This window comes from Polypterus senegalus, chromosome 12 (assembly GCF_016835505.1).
Source record: "Polypterus senegalus isolate Bchr_013 chromosome 12, ASM1683550v1, whole genome shotgun sequence".
NCBI lineage: Eukaryota > Metazoa > Chordata > Cladistia > Polypteriformes > Polypteridae > Polypterus > Polypterus senegalus.
Window position 1 is genome coordinate 62,743,549 of NC_053165.1, and position 22,885 is coordinate 62,766,433.

Genomic DNA, 22,885 nt, shown 5'->3' on the forward strand with positions numbered 1-22,885 from the left:
CTGAATTAATTCAGAGAATTCTAAAGGAAAATGTCAGGACATCTGTCCATGAACTGAATCTCAAGAGAAGGTGGGTCATGCAGCAAGACAACGATCCTAAGCACACAAGTCGTTCTACCAAAGAATGGTTAAAGAAGAATAAAGTTAATGTTTTGGAATGGCCAAGTCAAAGTCCTGACCTTAATCCAATCGAAATGTTCTGGAAGGACCTGAAGCGAGCAGTTCATGTGAGGAGACCCACCAACATCCCAGAGTTGAGGCTGTTCTGTACAGAGGAATGGGCTAAAATTCCTCCAAGCCGGTGTGCAGGAATGAGCAAAAGTTACCAGAAACGTTTAGTTGCAGTTATTGCTGCCAAGGGGTGTGTGTCACACCAGATACTGAAAGCAAAGGTTCACATACTTTTGCCACTCACAAATATATAATATTTGATAATTTTCCGTAATAAATAAATGACCAAGTATAATATTTTTGTCTCATTTGTTTAACTGGTTTCTCTTTATCTACTTTAAGGATCTGAGTGAAAATCTGATGATGTTTTAGGTCATATTTATGCAGAAATATAGAAAATTCTAAAGGGTTCACAAACTTTCAAGCACAACTGTGTGTGTGTATGTATAATATATATATATACATACACACACATATAAAAAGAATTGTCACCACCACCCAGGCTTTGTGCAGAAATTGCTCACATGTGAGGCAGTATTATAGTGTACGAAATATATCTCACATGTATCTCACATACACAAGCTTGGTAGAAAGTGGTACTTTAGGAACTTTAATAATGTGTTAGTTTGGTGAATAGGGCTGTTCTTGTTTAAACATTTCAAGTGTTTAAGTTATCTCGCCAGGCATGCTGGGATTCACTATTTTATGTTTGAATATAAGCTCTGCCACCTGGTTGTTAGAGTGTGGATTTTCTCCTAATAGAGCCCATGCTGTCCCTGCTACCTCTCCTAGTTTTACCACACAGTCTGCTTTCTTTCCATTTTTTCACTCACTTTTAATTTGCAAAATGTGAAAGCAGTACCAGGCTTCTGCTGAGGCAGCCAGTCATCTTTTCATCACAGGTTAAAAAACCATCTTTAGCTTTTGAGGGATAAATTGTCCCTGTTTGTAACATAACAGAAATAGACACACTTTAAAGGGCTGATATGATAAATATTTCAGAGCACTAAAATCTCGGCCAAGGCTAAACCAGAAATATTTAGTTTGCATTCAGATCTCATTAAATATTGATTTCAGAGTCCTATTGGTTCTCAGCACCAACAGAAATAATAAAAAGGGGCTATGCTGCATATGTGTATGTGTGAGTGGCTCATTCCATGTACCAAACTGGGCACATATATTCATTAATCCATTTATGAGTGTTCTCAAATAAGTGCTACTGTAACCCAACAGCAGCTTCTCCTCCTCAGCCCCTCCTGTGTTGTGAAGATGCTGCTAAAAGCATAAATCACCAGTTTGCCTTCTGCCTCCCTCTTTTTTCTGTCTTCTTCTGTACCCTCGGCTCCTCTCCTCACCTCCCTCATGGTACAGTTGAGTCTATTTACACTGCTCCTGTGTAAATTAAACAGGACTTATCAGTATTTAAACAACAGTGTGTTGAAACAGGCACAAAGGGATGAGTTATTACGTTGCTCCCTAAATGCAGTGAGAATGCTTATTTCCATAGAGAGGAAAACATTTAGATGACTGCCTTCCAAGAGCCAGTTGGGATGCTTCAGTCATTTTGGCACGCACAGCTTCTCTTTGCTATATTTGGATATAAAACTGGCAAAAGGGGAACCTCAACATAAATGTGCTGCTAGTGTCCTCTTAACAAATTCCACATGACTAGTTTATCATTAGCCTCAAATGTCCTTTTTTGCATTTTATTTTTAACTAATGTCAATATGTTTTTGTATAAAACAGATTTGGGATACTAAAGCCCTGGGATCAAATTCCATGTCTAGTCACACTCTGTGCCATTGTGAGTCCCCTGGATTTCCTCTCACATCTCAAGGACATGCATTTTGGCAGCTCCAGATTGGTTCACTGGTCCTGTTTGAGCCCTGCAATGGACTCATACCATGCCCGGGGCTGGTCCATACCTTTTTGTGTCCCAGAAATCTTGGATTAAATTAAATAGGTTGAAAGAGAAATGGATGTTTGTATATAGCTCCTCACCAACTGCAGCAGCTCAGAATAATAATCTGTTAACTATAATTTTATGTTTATATGCTTTCAATATACCACAAAAACAAATATATACAGTAGTTGAACATCTACAGTATTTCCATTAACTCACCAAATATTTATGAAAACTCATTATGCAAATAGAAAACTTTGATTATGATAATAATGGCCACAACCATAAACAAAATATCACAAATAATAGAAAAAATGGTAATTGGAAATACTGTAAAAAAAAATAACATTAATGAATAAGGAAGAAAGAAAAAGTAAACAATAAATATCCTGGAATACTATGACAATGCAGAAATTTACCAGGAAGCAACTTCAAGGGTATCCCAGCAAGCAACTTCAAGGGTATCCCAGCAGGACCAGCACCATGCAAAGAGTCAAGAAGGCAATGGCACAACATACATACAGTAGATCCAGTAATAAAAAAAGCCTGTTGACATTGTAAAAATGAGCAGCAACCTCAATTAGTCACACAAAAAAACATGAAGGTGTGTGATTTGTGGTGTAAGGTCACAGTTAAAGGAATGACAATAACAAGAAGTGGGCAGTGATGGATTTTTAATTTGAATTCACATTGTCAGTGGGCATTTACAATGCTTTTGTGTGGCAGGGTACAGGTTTAACTATAAGCTTCACCATTTTAACAGTCCCGTCCCTGCAGCATATCACAAATTCCAGCCACTCTTTCTTTAGCCACCAAAGAGCCCAGAGGGGCCCCTGGCCAGCTTTTCACCCAACAATTTTTGAATAGACAAAGCACTGGCTATTGTCTTGTGATGACTGAAACCCGATGCAGGGTTGGTCCTGCCTTGCTCGAAGAGGCTGATATTGGCACCAGCCCCACTGTGACCCAAGAATTAGGTAGAGTAAATGGATGGACAGTTGATGCCTTTCATACACTATGCTTGGCTTTTGCTTGAACTTTTTCAAAACCTATGATGAAACAATAACTCAAAGGGCTTATGCTGTCACTATCTGACATCCGGCCAGCGACAAGACACTGTGCTAATTCAATTGCTTGGTTTTATATGCTTGCTGCTCAAGATATTGCATCTTACAAAGTCCTTGTGGAAAGAGCCTTGGCTTCTTTCTCTACACAGGCATGGTTGCTTTTGGGTTTCACAACACTTTAACAAAACTATATTCAAAATCCCTTCGGAAATGCATGGTTTTTCACCCACCAATACTTGCTTCACCCAGCACTAACAATTAAATAAGAAATGAATATGTGGCGTCACTACAACATGCACATGCTGCATCCTGCAGAGATGATGAGTTAATGTGACCAGGGCAATGCTAACTTAACTAATTCTAATTAAAAAGCTGGATTAGTGGGCAGAGCTTTCACGTCTTTATTCTTGACAAACTGCAAATAGCTCCAAATGTGCGGTAATTAATTAAGAGGGTTTATGGGGTTTAACAAATGCTCATTCTTAACTTGGAATTGCCTGAAACTGTGCCACAACTATGTAAGTGACTGCTGGAATAAGACACTTTCAACTGAAGAAACACACCTACATTTCAGTTTGTAGTGTGGCACCATCCCAGGGCCGAATTATAAAATACGCCATACAACACTTAAATTACTCCCTCAGATCCACACATTGAGCCACTGGGGGGCACTGAACTGACAACCTGAAGGTGGAAAGTCAAACATCTTAACTACTAGGCCACACTTACCATTTATGCAGCTATGCTGATGTGGAAGGGGCTTTGACTTACAGACTGTTGAGAATTTGGTGGAACAAGAAAGGAGTTTGTGCTGTAATTTTCAACAAAGAGGGCCAGGAGGAAAACAGATGAATTAATTATGTTGGAATTTCCCTACTGTACATGTGACAGTGCTACAACTAGTACATCATTGAGCTCTGAACTAAAGAGATGTTAAGTGTTTTGCTAAGGAACCTTCTTGCAGTCCATTCTGAGTCTTTGACAAGTCATTAGTCTAAAAAAAAATGATGTAAAAAGTCCAATTTATGCTGCAAATAATTTCTAAATTATTTAATAAATTAATAAATAAATAATAAATTTCTAAATCATTGTGATAAAATATTAAGGAGATCCGTTACTGACAGCATATCATTCTGTCCCAGTTATGTGTTCCCAGTTATAGTCCATCACAAAGGCTTTGTTACTTTTCCATTACTGCAAGATTTGAGCACATTTGTTGCAAAAATTTAGACAGCAAGTTCATCAAGAGCCCTAAGACTGTGCAGTCTTAGGTTAGACACTTAAGCATATCTCAAATTGATTTTTGGCCTGCGCCCGTGAGCTGTTCATCAATATTAATCGCCATACTCTGTATTGATTCCAGCTTTTCTTAAGCTAGCATTATTAAATTACAGGCCAGTTGTCATTTGGAGGCTGGAGACGATGCCTACTAACAATATGAATGTGAATCACAAAGTGACTTCATCTTGTAACAGATGAAGTTTAGCAGAAAGCATTTTTTTCCAAATAGAAAGGAGCAACTTTCAAAAGGTGTTTTTTTTTGGTGGTGTGTTCACATATAATGCAAAAGCACCTATTGTTGCCATCCTGTTTGTCTGTCCACATGAAACAAATGGGAGGGCAGTGATCCGAATTCATAAAAACATTCTTCAAAGTAATTTAAGAAAGTTCTGGTAGACAGGCTGTATAGATTTACTAGAACTGAAAAAATTTGAACTGAGGAACACTGGTGAATTTTCGACATGGCCTACCTTAAAACAGTGAAAAAGTCTGCGCTGACTCAATTACTGATTTTATTTACCCTTTCAAATTTACCTTGCAAGATGTTCTTTTAGTTTGCATAGTTTTTCTCTTTTACACTTCAGATAGCTGCTTGATTGCAAAACAAATCCCCTGTACAAGTTATCGAAACCCCAGAAGAGACACTTGTGTGGCCAGGAGCTCAGCATCATTTCAGCTGGTCATTCACAGTCAGACTTCAACAAAGATTTTAACTCTCCATAATGATGTTCTTTCAAAACATGGTGTGTTTAAATAACATAGATTACAATTAATGCCATTTTTACATCACTTGAATTGGAATCTCCTGTCTGTGAAAGTGAACACATTGTAAGTTGCTCTACTAACACAGGTTGCTTTCTGTTATCACTGTTATATTTAATATTCCTCATTTTTATAAAAATATTTAATATTCAAAAATGTGATCTGACATTCAGAAAGTAAATAAGCAGAAGTTTAAAATGTTCTTAGTTTCTACATTGTCATCATATAGTGTAAAAATAGCACCCATATCTTTCTGGAGGTCTGCACTGCCCCCATTTTTGAATTTCAGGATTATATGTTTTTAAAGTTTCTTAATATAGCCTAGTTTCTTTCATCTAGTCGTATCATTAATTAGGATATAATTTATATTAAGACTTGTATCTGATCAGTTAACCTCTTTTTTTCGGTGAAGGATTCAAACTCTCCATTATTTTTCCATACTGAGGGCATTTAATTCTAGCAGCTATTTATAAAATGTCACCTTCATTTTCATGGTGAATTTAAATGCCTGTGGGCTTCAGTCACTAAATAATTTCTTTTCAGTCCAGTCTGCACCCTGAGTTTATTCTAAATAAAATGTTCTTCATATTGGACAAGAAGCTCATTCAGAATGCACCAGAATTCAGTACCCAAGGGGAGGCTGTTGACTGCAGGATGCTGCAAATCAGCCAGGCGTTAAAGTCCCAAGTCTGAAATACACAGTGCATACTTACGTCAACTCTCTTTTAAGCCTTTTCAAGTCACGCTAGCTTTTCTGCCATCTGTTCAAGATGAGAAAGATGCAACAATTTTCAAGAGATTGATTAAAAATGCTCTTTGTCTTTTTTGGAATAGCTTTGACTGAGCAAATGTTCTTATTGTCACAAAGTTAAGAACTGCAAGAACATTTCAATGATGACTTCATTCATAGTTCACCTTAGGCAAAGGTTACTTAGATAAACAGGAGGAATGATTATGCTATGCCAAATTTCAAACATCTGTCCATTTTCTAAACCCACTTATATAATTCAGGAGTTTGTGGAGCCTGAGCATACCCCAAGGTGAAAGCAGCAGTGGATGGCACAGTCATGGCAGTCTCGCCCATATAGAATTACTGCTGATTTTTGGAAAGTGGCCGAAAATCAAAATTTCCTGAGAAGAATTCAGTGTCACACTAGAATTCAAACCCAGGACTATGGAGCATCATGCCATCCACAGCCCAGACAATGGGGAATAGATGAAAGGACTAAGTCATTCTAAATCACACTGGAAATTGGTGGTCAATTGGTGGGTGCAGAATTGGTTAATCAGAAGATACCATTGAAATGATGGCCAGTGATAGGTAAAAATTTGTCAGTTGGGAGACACCAAGATGGTCAATCAGGAGATACCATTTACCTATCTCAAAGTGGTGTTGACTATCCAAAAACAGAACACAAAATGGTGTTGCCAGAATAATACTGTAGTAATTAAAAATGCAAAAACAAATTACATTTATACAAAAGGTACAAAGTGAGAGTCCAACACTCTGATGCAAATACTGAAACTACATAAAAACCAAGATGACGGCCAGCTGGCCATTATGTGGCACAAGGTCTTCTGTCTTTTTAAAAGGATCTGTTTTATGTCATTCTGAATTTGCCTGATGTGAGAGGGTTGTTGGAGTAGGCTATGGGCCCCCAGTGAAACTAAAAATGTTAGGTTGCATAGGTTTTGATTACTTTAATAATAAGAAATCCCCCAGCACAACATTTACGTTTGGGCAGAATGTACACGGTTGTCACCATGTTAGCCTGAAATGAGAACAAGTAAGACCACCGAAGGTAAAGGTTTCATGAATCCAGAGACAGCTTGACAAATCCTTAAATTAACCTTGGCTTGCTGGCTCGGCTGGGTCACACAAATGTGCTAAAAAAGGCATCTGGCTTATTGCCTTTATTTATTTATGGAGATCATCTTCTGTGCTTCCGAGCTAGTTTTTTTTTTTTTTTTTTGTTCAACCAACTCTCTGTATTTCCATATGATGATATGGCACCAGCATGTTTTGTATTTCTTTTATAGTTGTTATTTTTTTCTTTATAGAGAGGTTTCATATTCTCCATGAAAAATGCTTCTAGGCCACTGCTGACCAAGGAGAAGTGTAACAACAGATTTACAGCACCGTTACTAATGGCTATGTGAGTTACAGGGTGTTTTATGCTCTCTTTAGAAATGTGAAAAGCTGTGCTTTCTTATGTAAAGGACCTCGGCTTTCCAAATACATAATTCATTAGCGCATAATTTATCTAGATACCATGGTAAGTAACCCTGTAGCGATGAAGCTACCAGAGAACTTCTTAAAGAAACACTAGGGACGTTTTTAAAGATCCTTTAAGAAGGCTGCCAACATCTCCCCTGAAACCGTTTATCTTGTTCAATACAATTGCCCGAAGCAGTGGGATTTTGCTACTTATCAGTGTTATCGACTCTTTCTATATGTTTCTGAAGTGCTAATTTCACTCTGTACAAGGGATGATAATTTGGCAATTTTAGGGTCTGCGGAATGAATGAATGAAGGAATAAATAAATAAATAAATAAATAAGGGGCTGTCAGTAAAGCCTGCCATATTTGGAAAAACAAGTTGTGTTGTCTGGAGAAGTAAAGAAAATGAACAGGTCATTACAGAGAGCTATTTTATCTACTCAAAGATGCCAAACATGGTGTAGGAAGGTGTTTGGTTAGTGCTGATTTAGTCAGGAGGCAAGGCTGAATTGAACCTTACCTCTGTAAAGCGACTTGTGTAGTGTAATTGAAGGGCCCTAAATAAATTGATTGATGGACCCCAGGAAGACATATTGATGATGGGACACGCAGATTTAAGTAAGGCACTCAGTTCACTAGTATTCAAAATAATATTTTAAATTGCCAGCAGTAAAAGAAACATACATTCTTTAATATTTGTGTTAGTAATAACATTTCAAAACCTTTACTGTTTGTTGTCAATAAACATCAGTGAGGTAATTCTGCTTTTAGGCCTTCTAGGATTTTAAACCAAAATATTTAATTATGTCTAGAACATTACCAAATAGTTGCTTCTGGTAGTCTTTCCTGTTGTTGTCATGTGTGTACCCCCTCTGGTGTGCTGTGTAGTCCTCTTTTCTGCAGCCCGCTCTGCTGCAAATACTTTCCACGACTAGGCAGATGTAGTCTAATTCTTTTTTTATTAATATTTGTTGCTTCTAGGTTATGACAAATATGTTGTGAGATTTTTCATGTAAGAAAGACAGAGGTTTTGAGTAAGGTAGTTTTATTCAGTAATCATGGTGCTGTAGACTGGCATGTTGATAGTTAGAATTTCACTGCACTCTGCACACATAATAATAAGGACCCTGTAAGATTACAATATAAAAGCAAGGTGTAAACAAACCATTACATTTTGGCAAAAATTATTGCTAATGGTTGCTTCATGATAATTATTATGTCCAAAGACAGGCAATAAAGTCATTTTCAGTGTTGTTTTAACTATTGAATAAGCTTGATTCTAGACAACACACACTATGTCCCGTATACTGCATGTCAATATTCATATTTTTTCTAAAGCATTTTTACTGTGATGATGTACACTTTATGAATGATAAGAGTGCAAGCGTTGTGAATTATTAGCATCAGAAAAGTTTCATTTCTTGACATTTACAAAGTAAAATGTTTCAGTTAGTGATTTGAATTAGGACAGGTTGAATATTGAATATGTTTCTTGAAATGCAATTGGTGTCAGCAGTGGTCTTTCCTCAGTATCAGACAAAATTACCATATAGTAGAAGATAAAAAGTTGTCATGCTGATTTTTTTCAGGTAACTAGTGAGACACAGGTGAAGATTTAAAAACTCATTAAGCAGCAAAAGCATGTGTGTCTGGTGCTAAAACTGTTTAGAGAGTGAAGACCACAGCTAATGACTGGGGATTAGTAAATGCTCTGGCACGGCATCAAATGTCTGGCTAATATCACTTTGCTTACACTGTGTTGATGTGCAGCCTGCTTTTGCCATTTTCAGCAACTTCCTAGACGCAAGTCTGAGTGTTTAATGCATATCTCACATGAAGAGACCCTCATTTCATCAGAAGGAAACTCCAGACCACCATAGCATTGGCTGTTGGTGGAGCAAGGGAAGCAGCTCATGACGCACTGCAGTAGACTGCCTGCCTCCCTCTTAGTCTGGACCTTTTTTAATGATGTGGTATCGGTAAAGCTGAATACATTGCTGAACTCTTACCCTTCTAAATCACAGCCAGGCCTCAAGAGGCTGAAAAATACCACTAATTTCTTCACATAGGCATTAAACACTTCAGCATTGATGATGTGAAATCAGAGTACATAGAAAATAAAATGGAACAATTTATCCGTCCATCCACCCATTGTTCATTTCTTGCTTCTCCTAATAGAAATTGGACAGTATTGTGAAACAACCCTGGATTAGGGTGTCCATCTACCACAGGGCACAATCCTTTAATTTAGAGGAGCCAATTAGCCTAACACTTTAAGGATGTGGGAAGAACTGGGGGGAAAGAATCAAGTACAAACCCACCTCCACATGTTTAAGAACACATAAGCACCACACAGGTAAGATCAGGAGCCGTGAGGCTGTGCTCCCCCTTTCTTAACAATTTTTATATACACCACTACAGAGCAAACAAAGCACAGAAAAGTAAGCCAGTTTCCTGAAAAAAGATGTGGTAATAAACAATTCATAATGGAAGGAAAAAAAAACTAGATGAGACAGCCCACCAGAGAAAAATCCTTCAACTTTTTTGTCCCTTTAGGTTTTTTCTTTTTCTTTTACTGGCTACTTCCTTCAAACACGAAGTGAGAAATTATATTGTCTAAGTGTCGGTTGCCTAGCAACCAGTGTTTCAGCTGAGACGTTAAATTCTATATATATATACAGTATATGTCTATAGATATAAATACACTACCCAAATGTAACGTAACTGTGCAGAAAGCGAAGCCCTGTAGGCGGACATTTTATAATAGAAATGATGATACACGCACCTCTATATTAGCGAAAAGCACACAGAGTTTATGGAACTTGAGCTAAGAGAGTGGGGGTGGGCACATACAGACGGCATGGTGGGGGGGTACGTGAAGGGCTGAATTGCCAATAGTGTCCGCTTGATCAAACATCATTAGTGGGGAGGTCACAATTTAAATCCTCTCCTCTGACTTACAGTTTCACCCCACTGCATGAGTCACTTAACCTGCCAGAGTTAAGATGGATCTGAGCATTGCGTATTGGGAAAGGCTGCTGCTTGCGTAGGCTCTGCGTTTCATTTAACCAGCAAGTTTCATTTAACCAGCAATGAGTAGACATATCTGATCACCATACTCCTTAATTTCTTTATTTCTCCATCCACCTATTGATTTCTTAATCCATTTATCTCTCAATGGAATCACAGGGAGTCATTCCAACAGCATCAGGCACCAACTGAAAATGGGGCATCAGGCTGTTACCAAACTATTGCCAAGCCAGTTTAGGGTCACTGATCAGCCTAATATTTGGGATACTCGAAGGAAATGTGCAATACCCATAGGGAGACTGCTCACTCTAGCTGCTAGTCACTGTATCACCATGTCTTACCACCTCCTTTCTATATTATTCTCTCAAATACATATCCATTGTAAACACGAGTATTTAAAAATTCAATATATTTTTACATTTTGGAGCAACTGCCTTAAGTGAAATCACCCAAAATGTAATGCTATTCTGAGCTGGATGTGAGCATCATGTGGCGCTCCATAGGTGGTGGTCTGTTTTGCTCCAGATGCTGAGAAGCACTTCTCGCAGGGTTGTTGCTGTAGCCGCAGTGAAGATACAAATCACCCATAAATTTTTTTCCTCCTGATTCTCACTGTCAGAGTTCTCAGAGTCCTGGCTATTGGTCAGGTGTGACCAGAGTCAGATCTGCTTGAACTGTCATTTTCGGATTCGCATTGTCTTTGGTGTTAATTAGTGTTTTTGAAACTCTACTTTCTTCACTAAGAACAATAAAAACGGGATTGTACTTGGTGTTTTCAGTTTTTTTTTAGAAGTGTGGTATGAAGATATTGGGTAGTACATCTGCTAATGACTTAGTCTTTTGTAACAAAAGCAAATCGTATTGTTAATGCGTTATTACGAAGGTGTAACTGACCTCTATATGTACTCCAAGGGAGCCCCTATTTTAAAGTGCTGCTATTGGTGTTTGTTTTACAAGTCCAAACATTACGTACATGTCTTAATGTCTTGCTATGTAGCTGTAAATGATTAATATATGTAATCTAAATTGTTGCCATAGGTGTGACCAAACAGTCTTTTTTAAGGTGTTGAAATTGCTGAGGACACAATTATTCTAATGATCCCACCGGGACTACATCTAAGGGATCCTAGGTGAGGATTTTGGCAGAGCCTAGCACTGTGACCTGTATGTCTCAATCCTTAACGGTTTAGAATTAACTGACTCTGCCCACCACTCCAGTTACTGCCACTCCTGCCACATGTTACGTTACTGTGCTGAGTAGTTCCTCTTTGTTATCTTATTAGTAATGTTTATGTTTTGTTCTATTTGTTATGCTTTGTATTGTATTGCTGTTTAGTGCTCTGTGACCCTTGTCTGTGAAGGGTGCTACATAAATAAAATACTACTACTACTACAACAAGGATTTCTGCAGTGGTCAGATCTCATCTGTAATGGCCAATAAGAGCAAGGCTCCTTGTTTATATGGGACTGTGTTCCTCAGCACCTTTCTCATCATCTACAATAGCACTTAAGTATTAAATGAGGTAACTCTCGTACCAGTCCAGAAGAACATGCTGAGCCAATGTTCATCTCTCTCTGTCTTTTTCTTTGCAGTATATAGCAGTGAGTGACAAATAGAGCTAGACAATTTTTTAGTCATTCTTTTTATGTCTTATTAACGCGAAACATGGCAGTGACTGACTGCCAGATGCACTATAGTGGGTCCTAGTAGAACAGGAGAGCTTTTTTATGCTGAACAGATGGTATCTCTTGGAATACCACCATCTAGACTATCAGACTATGAAAAATCCCAGTGGAAGCAGTCTTATATCCGAGCATAAAAGTTGAGAGTTTTTGCACATTCAAATAAAAGAGCACTCTGTGAAATTTAACAATAAATCAACCAGTTAAGTCAGGGAATTATTTTTCAGTGCCCTGACTGAGCCTACCATTTCTCCTATATTAAACTATATTTTATGGTGCCTTTTAAGTCTGTCTGTCTGTGTGTCTATCTATCTGTGTCTTGGATGTTTATATATCTATTGATAAACTCATAGTCCAAAATGCAATATCTATCTTTAAAACAGTGACACAAAATATTAAAAAAAAACTTTGATTTTGTTGCCTGCTCTCAATGTGTAAAGTGTCTATCCATACACTTATACATTTTTGTTTCTGTTTAGTCAAATGTAGACAGTATGGATTCCTAGAGGTGATGGGATTGGCCTGTAAATCACAAAGTCATAGGCTCATATCCCCCTGTTGACTGATGGACAATGTGTGACCCTAAATTAGCTGCTTTACTGACCAGTGTTTTGATTAAAGATACATATACATATAGTATGCAAGAATGTGCTCATTCTGAAAGGCGCTATATGCAGTAACAATTAGCTATTGGCTTGATGCACACAGGCATTCTGCATTCTAACGACTGCTTCTGATTGCAGGACGTTTTTTCTCCTTTTTTAAGACACTGTACAACACAGAGGATACCTCATTCACTCACTGACTCCAAGTCCAGTTGGTGTTGCATTGGCCAGGACACGTCCAGGCCGGTCCATGTGACCTCCCAAGTCTTTGCTTGTGATCTCTCAATTGAGTGATTTGGTAATTATAGCTGACACAACTGCTGAGGGGAGCAATTTCCTAATAGTTCACTTTGACGTCTGTCAACCAGAGTCTTAAAACTCATTTCCAGGGCAGGCAGTGCAGCTCACCGCTCTGTAGATCAGCTTTTTTATTCTGCAGACAAGTGTAAAATTCCACTCTGCTCTATTTGTGCCAGAGTGGTTTTAAATTGAAAATACCGCTGACTTCCATTAAACAAGAACGCTCCCAGAGAATGCTCCTCTCCTGCATTCATCAATTCATTTTTGAACATGTTTCATCCCACCCAGAGACACAGCAGTTTTGGGTGTAAGGTGAAAGCCAACCCTGGATAGGAAGCCAACCCATTTCATTCAAAACTCTCACACTTGCATTCATTCATTCAGTTAGTCTGTGATCGTGCTTATTTCAATAAAGGGTAATGTTGGAACTCATATTTCATTATCATTGGTTGCATGGCCGAATCCCAATGCTGGGTGGGACACCAATCCGTTTCAGGCCCCTCTGATACGCATTCATTCCTGTATTCTTTCATTTTGTGTATCTGCTATTTCCACTACAAGACTATGGGGCAGTCAGAGTCTATTTAGCTTCTGGTGCAGCCAACACTGGTCATAATGCCACATTTATACACACACATCAACCTAATTTGTACATTTTTGGATTTCATGTGGAGAGACGTGACTTGCAAGTACCACACAGAAGGAATCCCTGATGTGACTCAAACATAAAGACAAGTGTTGTGCCAGGTCAACCCCACATTAACCAGATTCCAACTCCTACAGTGACCAGTACAAAATAATGGATGGGCAAGAGCAGCACAATGGTTGCTTTGTTTTTATGTTTAGCTTATGCAAGTATTGTGTGTATGAATCCTGACTTCATCTGACTCTCTAAACCGTGACATTGCCAGCTTTCTACCAACAGCACAACAAACACACAATCTCAGTTGAACAAGTTGAAATTTATAAATTGCATTTTCATGAGAAAATGACCAATCAATGCTGGTGTTTTGCTTTTTTTATGCATTTGTTTGGGGTCCTGATTAGCATTTTGTTCATTCTGTATCTCTTTACAGCATATCCCCTAGTCAGATGTCCTCTTTTCTCTGTATCTTTTCCAGGTAAATTGACACAATACAGCTGCTCACCCATGGTATATCACAAGAAGGACCATATAGAAGAGAGCCTTTCTGGCAAAGACCACTAGGGATGACCCATAGAGAAATCAGAAAGAGCTTTTTGGTGATAGGAAAACAGTCAAGCTCGATGAATTCAGTTGTTGGCAAAAAGATGAAAAAAGGAGTGTGTGTGAAAAGGCAACTAAAAAAAGCATGATATGAATAAGTCATTAGCAAGCTGGTTCAGCTTACAACATGCTTTCAAATCCTGGGGCAGACAAAGAGGATGGATTGAAGATTAAAAGGTGTGTGAGCCTTCCATTTTTCTTCCGATGTGCCTGTTACTGTAGTTTTCTGTGTTTATTTAGTAGGTGTTTGTATCAGCTGTTTTCAGCTCCAGTTACTAACAGGTTTGGTTGTTAATGCTATAGTGTCCCCAAATGGTCAATTGTTTGGGCCTAAAATCCCCCCAAAACGATTGTAATGAGGTAAATGCAAGACTGTCCCATCCATTATTTTTTTTAATCTGCTTAATCCAAGCAAAGGGCTGCACATGATCAATTAAGCTATGAAACCACGTAAGTAATGTCAATCATAAACAGACACACCTGAGTACTTTGTCTGTCTGTCTGTCTGTGAGGCATCCATAATATACAGTTTTGTCTTTGACCTCTATTGTCCTTATTCTTCTTTGGAAGCAAAGTAAAACTTGAGTCAGGCTACCTACTATACTTGCATTTTTCACATATTTTAGGGTGCTTCCCTATAATTCCTGACTGGAGGCTCAACAGATTTTCACCATCCAGCAGTATGCAATTCTACTTCTTGTCAGAAGAGGCTGCTATAATAGTTTAAACAGTTTTCATGTACAGTATGTTAAATAGGATGAATCTAGCTTTCAGAAGTTTTGATTTGCATAATAGCCTGCTGAAAACAAAATATTTCTCTACTGAGGAACTGTCATTGTACCTGCCTTATCAGTTAGCCAAAAGATATCTGATTTAGCAGTCAATAGTTGAATGTGTGGCATATACAAACATTCATTTTATTAATAGTAGTTACCCACATAACTTTGGTTTTCATTTTTTTTTATTTTTTACAAAATGTATTAAATGTTGTATGTTTTACTGGTTTTACATCAAAAGAGGATATTGATGCATCTTACATAACCTTTGAATTGGTATTTAATTCAAAGGTTAGACTTGACATACAGTACTAGCTAATTGTACGTAATTGAAAAGACAAGACAGTGAAGGACAGTGAGAAACAAAATAAGTGATAGTAGTCAGGTAGGGGACAGAGCGCAACTTAAATGAGTCAAATCAAGCATAAAAGTTCAAAGGAAAACCAAACTTCAAATTCAAAAAATACAACCAAAGGGTCCTAACATTAAACTACAATCCTTTCCCTCCCTACACCCTTGAATTCATAATTTCATTAAATAGTCCAAAGTGTTTAGAATGGCTGCTTGATGAGCCCACATACCATATCCACTGACCAACATTGTATTTAATAACTAACAATATGGCGCAGCAAGGAATTAGAACACAACCCATTTAAAAAACACAATCAAAACAAGAAAATGTTGACTTAACAAACATAGTATTAAATAAATCTCATGATAACAAAATACAAACCATGAAAACTAATAACTCAAAATTTTGGGATGCCCAACACCAAACCAAACATACACTTGTAACAATTGAGATGTTAAATTGCTTGGCCTTCATTCAGACTTGCAGTCAAGCTTTAGGTTTTGTTAATTTTTTCAATGCATATGTCATGTTTAAGGGTCCCAGCCCTGGCTTAAATGTAGTGTCATGTGTTGTAATCTTTTTGCTACTCTTTAAATAACATAATATGTTATTGTTGTGTTTTGAATATTATCCTGTTTATTTCGAATTTCTTCATGTATTTTGTTCATTTTAGTGTGTTTAGTTATGTCCCCTTTACATAGACTTTCAGAGGGCGGGGCCACCAAGACAATCATCTTTCAGGCAGAGGGTCAGGTCCTCCAGATCGGTAAACAGAAACCAAGTATGTCAGCAGGGGAAAGTTACAAAAAAAATGTATAAAAACAAAACAATATAGCAGAAAAAATAATTTAACGAATCCTGTCTATAACTGTTAAATCAGTCACTGTTTTAATTTGCCTTCCTGTCTGTTACATGCTTGTGTGACAATGCTGCTCATTTTGAGTCAATTCCCAAAATGCTTTACATCAACAATGTTTACAAATACTGACTCAGAATCAACATGAAGACTATCTCAATAGCAGAGCTGCTCCAGCTCTATAAACACTAGAGGACGCTGCTTATCTGAGATATCAGAATTTCTCATTGTTCTTTATTCTATTTTTTTAACCCTGAAACAATAGTAACAGTCTGAAGTAATTTTAGACCATAAAGTGCAAGTGCCCTGAAAAGTGAGAGCAAGCAAGTGCAATCAATAGTGGGTTTTGATTTATTAAATTGTAGGCTACCAGTTGATTTATTAACTTAATAATTGGTTATGTGAAAAGCTTGAATGATTTGTAGTGCTAACTAATAATTAAGCAGAGAGATGGCAAGTTATCTAAGAGATGGTAGCTCATTTCAGGTAAAACAAATCTCCTTATTAGTTCTCAGAAAGTTGCAGAACCAAGGAAGCTCGTTGATTTAATGTATGAAAAGTTGAATGTACCCACTTAAAATCTAGCATGAACTGGCTAATCTTATGTTAAAATCTCAACTCATAATCTCATCATAGTGATAGAATAAATAAACCTTGTGATAAATCAAAGAATAATATAAAAAATGATTGAATAATGACAGGGCAAACCCTCGTTTGACAAACGAAAGGAAACCATTTAGTCCATCATGCTTCTTTGTTTTTAAATTAATAGCTAAGATGTCCCAATATCTCATCCAGATGTGTCTTGAAGCTTGTCAAGGTTTCTGCTGAAACCTCATGTCTCGGACGTTTATTTAGAGTAGAGAAGTGCTTCCTGGCTTCAGTCGTAAATACACTTCCCTGTTATTCTTCCACTGCAATCCTCAAGTACATGATTCCCCATTAAGTTGAAAGAATTCTGGTTGATCTACTTTATCAACACGTTTGAGGATTTTGAACAACTAGATTAGGTCCCCATACAGTCTCTCCTGTTAAAGACTAAACAGATTTAAAACTCTGAATCTGTCAGTCAAAGTATGACATTTCCTTAAGTCCTGGGAAGCACTTGATTGCTTTCCTCAGCACAGCTTCAAGTGCTGCTATGTTGTTTTTGCACACAACACTCCAGATTTGGCCTAAGAAAATCCCTCAATTGATATTCAACCATTTTTATAATATAACCTAACATTTTATTTACCTTCTTTTTAGCTTCTGCACATTGCATAGATGATGAAAATATTGTGTCAACATAAACCATGAAATGCTTTTCAGATATTATTCCTGCTGGACATTGTCTCCCATTTTGTATTTATAATTGGCATTCCTTTTTGCCCAAAGGAGGGCACTTTGCACTTTTCTACATTAAACTGCATTTTCCAAGGGTTTGCCCAGTTCTGAAGCTTGTACAAGTGTTTCTGAATTATTTTTAAAGCCATATGCCCGTAACAAAATCATGACAACCAGCAATAGGCATAACAGCCCTGCAGAGACACCCAAAAAAGCTGACAGCCCCCATCCAGCAAAACACACAATGTTGGTTGTAGAATAACAGCAAATTTTACAAGCAACTTGAGAAATACATTTAAAAGCTACACAAATGAAGGGCAAGGCAAAGAAATGTAGCAGAAAGTAGACAGAAGTCAATACCAAAAAAGATTAAAGAGTACCAAAAATATTCTAATACACTCATGAAAATCAAACTCATTGAACACGCAGAGTCTGGACTCTCTAGAAAGATTTTTTTTTACTAGATTTCCACAATACCCAGGATCCTAGATGCAAAGAGTAATGAACCACCATCTTATATACAGTATATACATAGTAGATGGGGAGAGATGACATTATATGTCGCCTGAACACATACCATGTGAATGGTAACTTCGCAATGGCCAAGCAAAAGCACACAAAATGTGAGAATTAACTTAAATTAATCTAAAAAATAAAAATATAGTTATAGTAATTAAGGACTTAATACAAATGAATGGGAGATTCCAAAATATATATAAAGTCTTAAGCTTGCAAGTATAAAACTACAAAATGAATCATAAGGGATGCCAGCCAGCTCCCTGATCTTAATACCACATTTGCTCAGTCTAACCTAAAGCTTCATCGCTTACTGCTGGAGACAAACCAAAGCAGCTCTGCAGTTCAGCTGTGCCCCTATTGTGATGAAGTGACTTAAAGACCTCGTTGTGCCCTGACATCCTTAGTTACATTGTTGGTGACATAAATGTGTGGACTATAACTAGTGGGGCTCTCTATCTATTTCTCCTTTGGTGGATATGCCTGGTAAGCAGGGCCGTTTCTAGCCTTTTTGGGCCCCTTAGCAATATTTCTATTGTGGGCCCCCACCCAATTTCACCCTTTTTCTGTGTGTGGGTTGGCTTACCTATGCCTACAAAAGGCCCTTCTGGTAAGTCCTTGGTGAGTTGGCTCTACCAACTCTTTTCATTACAAAAGTACATGTGCAGTGTGGTGGAGTATTCATCTTAACATTTTCTTCATGTAATTCAAGATCATTTATTAAACACGTATTACAGCTTTTCAATTGGGGTCAGCTGGGAAGACAGTGAGCGAGAGGGATGGTGGATTCAGTTAGCAGATCTGCATCCCGAGCTCATGGCTCATTGGCTGCATGCCGAAGCTGGAGTGCAGAGCTGTCAGTCTGCTGTGTTTATTGATTTCCTCAGAAATAAATCAATGCCCTTCACCGTTTTGATCCACAATATAATTTACAGCAATACGTTCTCCATCAAGCCATAACAACAATTTGAAACACTCACGTTCGTTGTAACACAGCAGTCGTTCAGCAGCTAACAGGCTTCACAATTATGGCTCCTTCAATAGCCCCTGCAAATACAAATGCAAAAACAGGATAGAAATGATCAGTTGGAAGCCTTCAGAAGCACCAATATGCCCTCTGTGAAGGGGCAGGCTCAGTATGGCTACCCCAGTGTCATTAATAATTTGATCAAATTTTACCATCATGTGCACAATAAATGCAATTCTAAACTGGCTGAGTGGGGAGGGGGACACTTAAATGTCACCATTGCTCAGTAGTCACGACTTAACACTAGCAACCGATACTAGCATGACCCCCACCCCTCACATGAATGATGCACTTTTTCTCATTGAACCTACTAAACATGGCCAGGCAGACAGTCTGCTCTCCTTACGTAGACAAATACTTTTCATTTGTGTGACAGGAATAAGAGCTACCATTCATGTGTAACTGTCACTGTCTATATGGAGTTTGCATGTTTTCCTCGTGCCTCTGTGACGTTTTCTTCTCCTGTTTTCTTCCCATATCCAAAACAACTGTGTGCTGGTAAGGATGTGGGTGTGTTTATCAATGTGACATGTAACAGACTGGCCTCCGATCAATGTCTGGTGCCTGCATAATACATAATCCTCTGTATCCTGGAAAGCAAGTAACAGACTTTAAAAGAATGGATGGCTGGATGACTATTGGCTAATTGACTAAAATAATTAAATAGTAACAGGCTGAACCTGTGAGCTTTGAGTGAAACACATGTGAACATCTAAGCCTGCTGTGGTGCACTAATGGGACCTCTCCTTCAGATACAAGACAACTGAAGCTTTTCTCTGTGTGGCTTTTTTAATTATTTAATAAACCACCAAGGCTTGGGTTCAATCCCAGGCAAGAGGTCTACCTCTACAGGTACTGCTAATGGTCGTAAAAGTGGGATATTCTTCACTGAACGGAAAATATTAGCAGGGATAGTATGATATTGTGTCTGCTATGATGCAGTGATGGCAGCCCTCCTGCCAATGACACTCATGCTGTCAGGCCACTGATGCTTTAACTCACTAGGTAGGTTACTTATGGCAGAAGACAATGATTTAATTCTAGGATGAGGGGACACACCATATTGATTGGTAACAGTGAATATAATCTAAGTTACTATGGTGTTAGACTTGGTATCCTTTTTGCACAGTCAGTTGGACGGAGTGTAGCAGCATATAATTTACAGTCATATATAAAGCCAGGCAGTCACTCACTCATTTTCTAACCTGTACTGAAGCCTGTCCCAGCTAGCATAGGGCCCAAGCCAGGAGTACTCCACTGGACATGGTGCCAGTACATTGTAGGGCAAACACACACACACACACACACACACGTCTTTGGACCATGGGAGGAAACCCATGCAGACATACAGAGAACATGCAAACTCCACATGAACCCAGGTCTCCTTACTGCAAGGCAGCAGCCCTACCACTGTGCTGCCCTCATATATAAAGTTACAAAGGGAACTGAAGGTGCCAAAAAGGAGAGAATTTTTTTTTTAAGAAGTAGGCTTAGGGAGGGAGTTGAAAACCAATTGTCAGAGCGTAAAAGTGGGAGAGCAGAAATGACAGCTTAGAAAGACAAAGTCCAACTCTGTCTGCCTAAAGATTTGTTAACTAAACAACTAGAAATGATTGGATTACTTGTTTTGAAAATATCCAGAAAATATGGATGCCATCAGCAAACACATGATTGGCAATGAGCATCATTACCATCAAGAATGCAACCGTGAATGTAAGACAGAACTGACAATGACACTAGGATTACATCACAAATTAAATACAAAAAAAAATAAAAACCATGTCAGTTATTTGTTCTAGATAATATATAACCTGCAAAACCCAACCCAAAAGATGTGAAATTAAGATTCAAAGCATGCTGATGATAATCATACTCTTGGGTTACTGAACGTTCCCTTCTGCTCAAATTGCTAAGTTTGCTCTACAAATCCTGTAAGGCCTATGATTGAATTGTAGAAGCACTGTGGTGTTAGAAGTGGAAAGTATTAGCTGCAGTAATGGTGTGGCTCCTGCAAAGGATACTCAGGCTTGACTGCTTAGATAATTTATGGCAGGGCTACAGTTCTGAGGGTTATGATTTAATTCTAGGAGTGTGGCACAAAACAGTGACTAGTAGCTTCTAAAACATGGTACAAGAAATGGGATGCTTCTCACAAGAGTAAGTGGCAAAGAATGTAACATTGTTAAATGTGCAAGTCTTTTATGTTGTGATGAAGATGACAGTAACACCAAAGATATAGACTCCCGGGGCCGGCTCTAAGCTGGGGCAAGAGGGGGCAATGCCCCCTTAAATCAAACTTTTAGAAGTTGAGAAAGAAAATAATAGATTACCCACAAACTGAATATGGACAAGATTTACTACAGTAGCTGAAAAATCCACTGGAAAAGGCACAAATGAGATGATAGGTTTCACCTCTTGTTCGCTCTTTACCTCCATGATCTGTTTGTGCGCAGCACACACAGCACCGCAGAGATCCCCCACTCACCTGCCCCCCAGCTAAACACCCAATCACTGTCAGTATGCAAATGACCCGGTGTCAGGTTTCTCAGTAGGCAGGGCTGCGCAACAGCGGGAGGCTTTGAGAAAGCAGCAAATCTCTGTCGTCAAAATCATAGCGACTCGTGAGATAATTAACAACAACTAAAAAATACATCTATATTTGTACAGTCAATGGGGGTCTAGTCCATTGCTCTTCTCACAGTTTCAGTCTGGTAGAGAAGTGTTTCTTTCTCAATCCCACAAGCACCACTGTGAGCCTGTCTACTGCATAGAGCCAACTAGAGGACCTGTGTCTGTCTGTCTGTCAGATCACGACACAAAGCCCCGCTCCAGCTTTCAACTCTGCACTCAACAGTTTTCTCGTTTCATATACTGATGTAATCACAGCGATTTTAGTAAAGCTTATTCACTTCCCACCCCAGCTTCCAGCAGCTCACAAAGGGAAAGTTAATGCTGTGAGATGCATCCTTTTTACCAAGCTTTTAAAAAGTGTGGCGCTGCTCCTGCCTGTAACAATAGCAGTAGCAATAATGCTGCTGCTGGTACATCAGAGACAGCAGCTGGCATGTCTACTCCTCTGGCATCAACAGGCACTGCTTCTCCTGTACCTCTGCCAACAATTGCTGCACCAAAACAACCCGCTCAGCTACCCAGTGACTTAAATAGCAATGTACCATCCCAGCGAATACTGGGTAGCTTTCCCAAATGTGTATTTGGTGGTACAACATTAAAGTCATTCAATCCTGCCTGGTACCGCATACCGACCATGGCTGGAGTACTCTGTTGTGGGATGCATGCTTCTGTTTCCCTGCGGAAATATGGCAGCACTGTTAATGAGAGGGATGTAGTTTTTACCTTAACTGGTTTTAACAACTGGAAAGCAGCACTTGATCGATACAAGGGGCTACAGAGCCATGTGTCCAGCCACAACCATGTGCATGCTTCAACCATCTGGACTGAGCATAAAAGCAGAGAGGCCACGGGGGGACTGTGGATTCAATGTTGGTTGGTAAAACACAACTTGAAAAAAACATTACAATGTCAAGAGTGTCGGTAGTGCTATAAGGTTTCTCTGTGTAAATGAGTTGGTGCTTCGTGGGACTGCAGAAACCTTGAGACATGATGCAGCGGGTAATGATGATGACATTGCTTCAGGTATTTTTCTAAAACTGATGGAATATACCTTAGAGAAGGATGAGAAGCTAGCAAGCATTGCTAAGGGTATTCCAAAAAATGCAAAATACACATCTAAGGATCTCCAAAA

At 38.6% G+C, this 22,885-nt stretch overlaps 1 long non-coding RNA gene across 1 annotated transcript in view; it reads right to left on the reverse strand.

Moving 5' to 3' along the window:
- The window catches only part of LOC120541063, a 52,480-nt gene that overhangs the window by 14,008 nt on the left and 15,587 nt on the right, over positions 1 to 22,885 (reverse strand). The window contains exon 2 of the long non-coding RNA XR_005635940.1: positions 19,076 to 19,142. This is a non-coding gene — a long non-coding RNA (uncharacterized LOC120541063). The remainder of the gene's footprint in view (positions 1 to 19,075; positions 19,143 to 22,885) is intronic.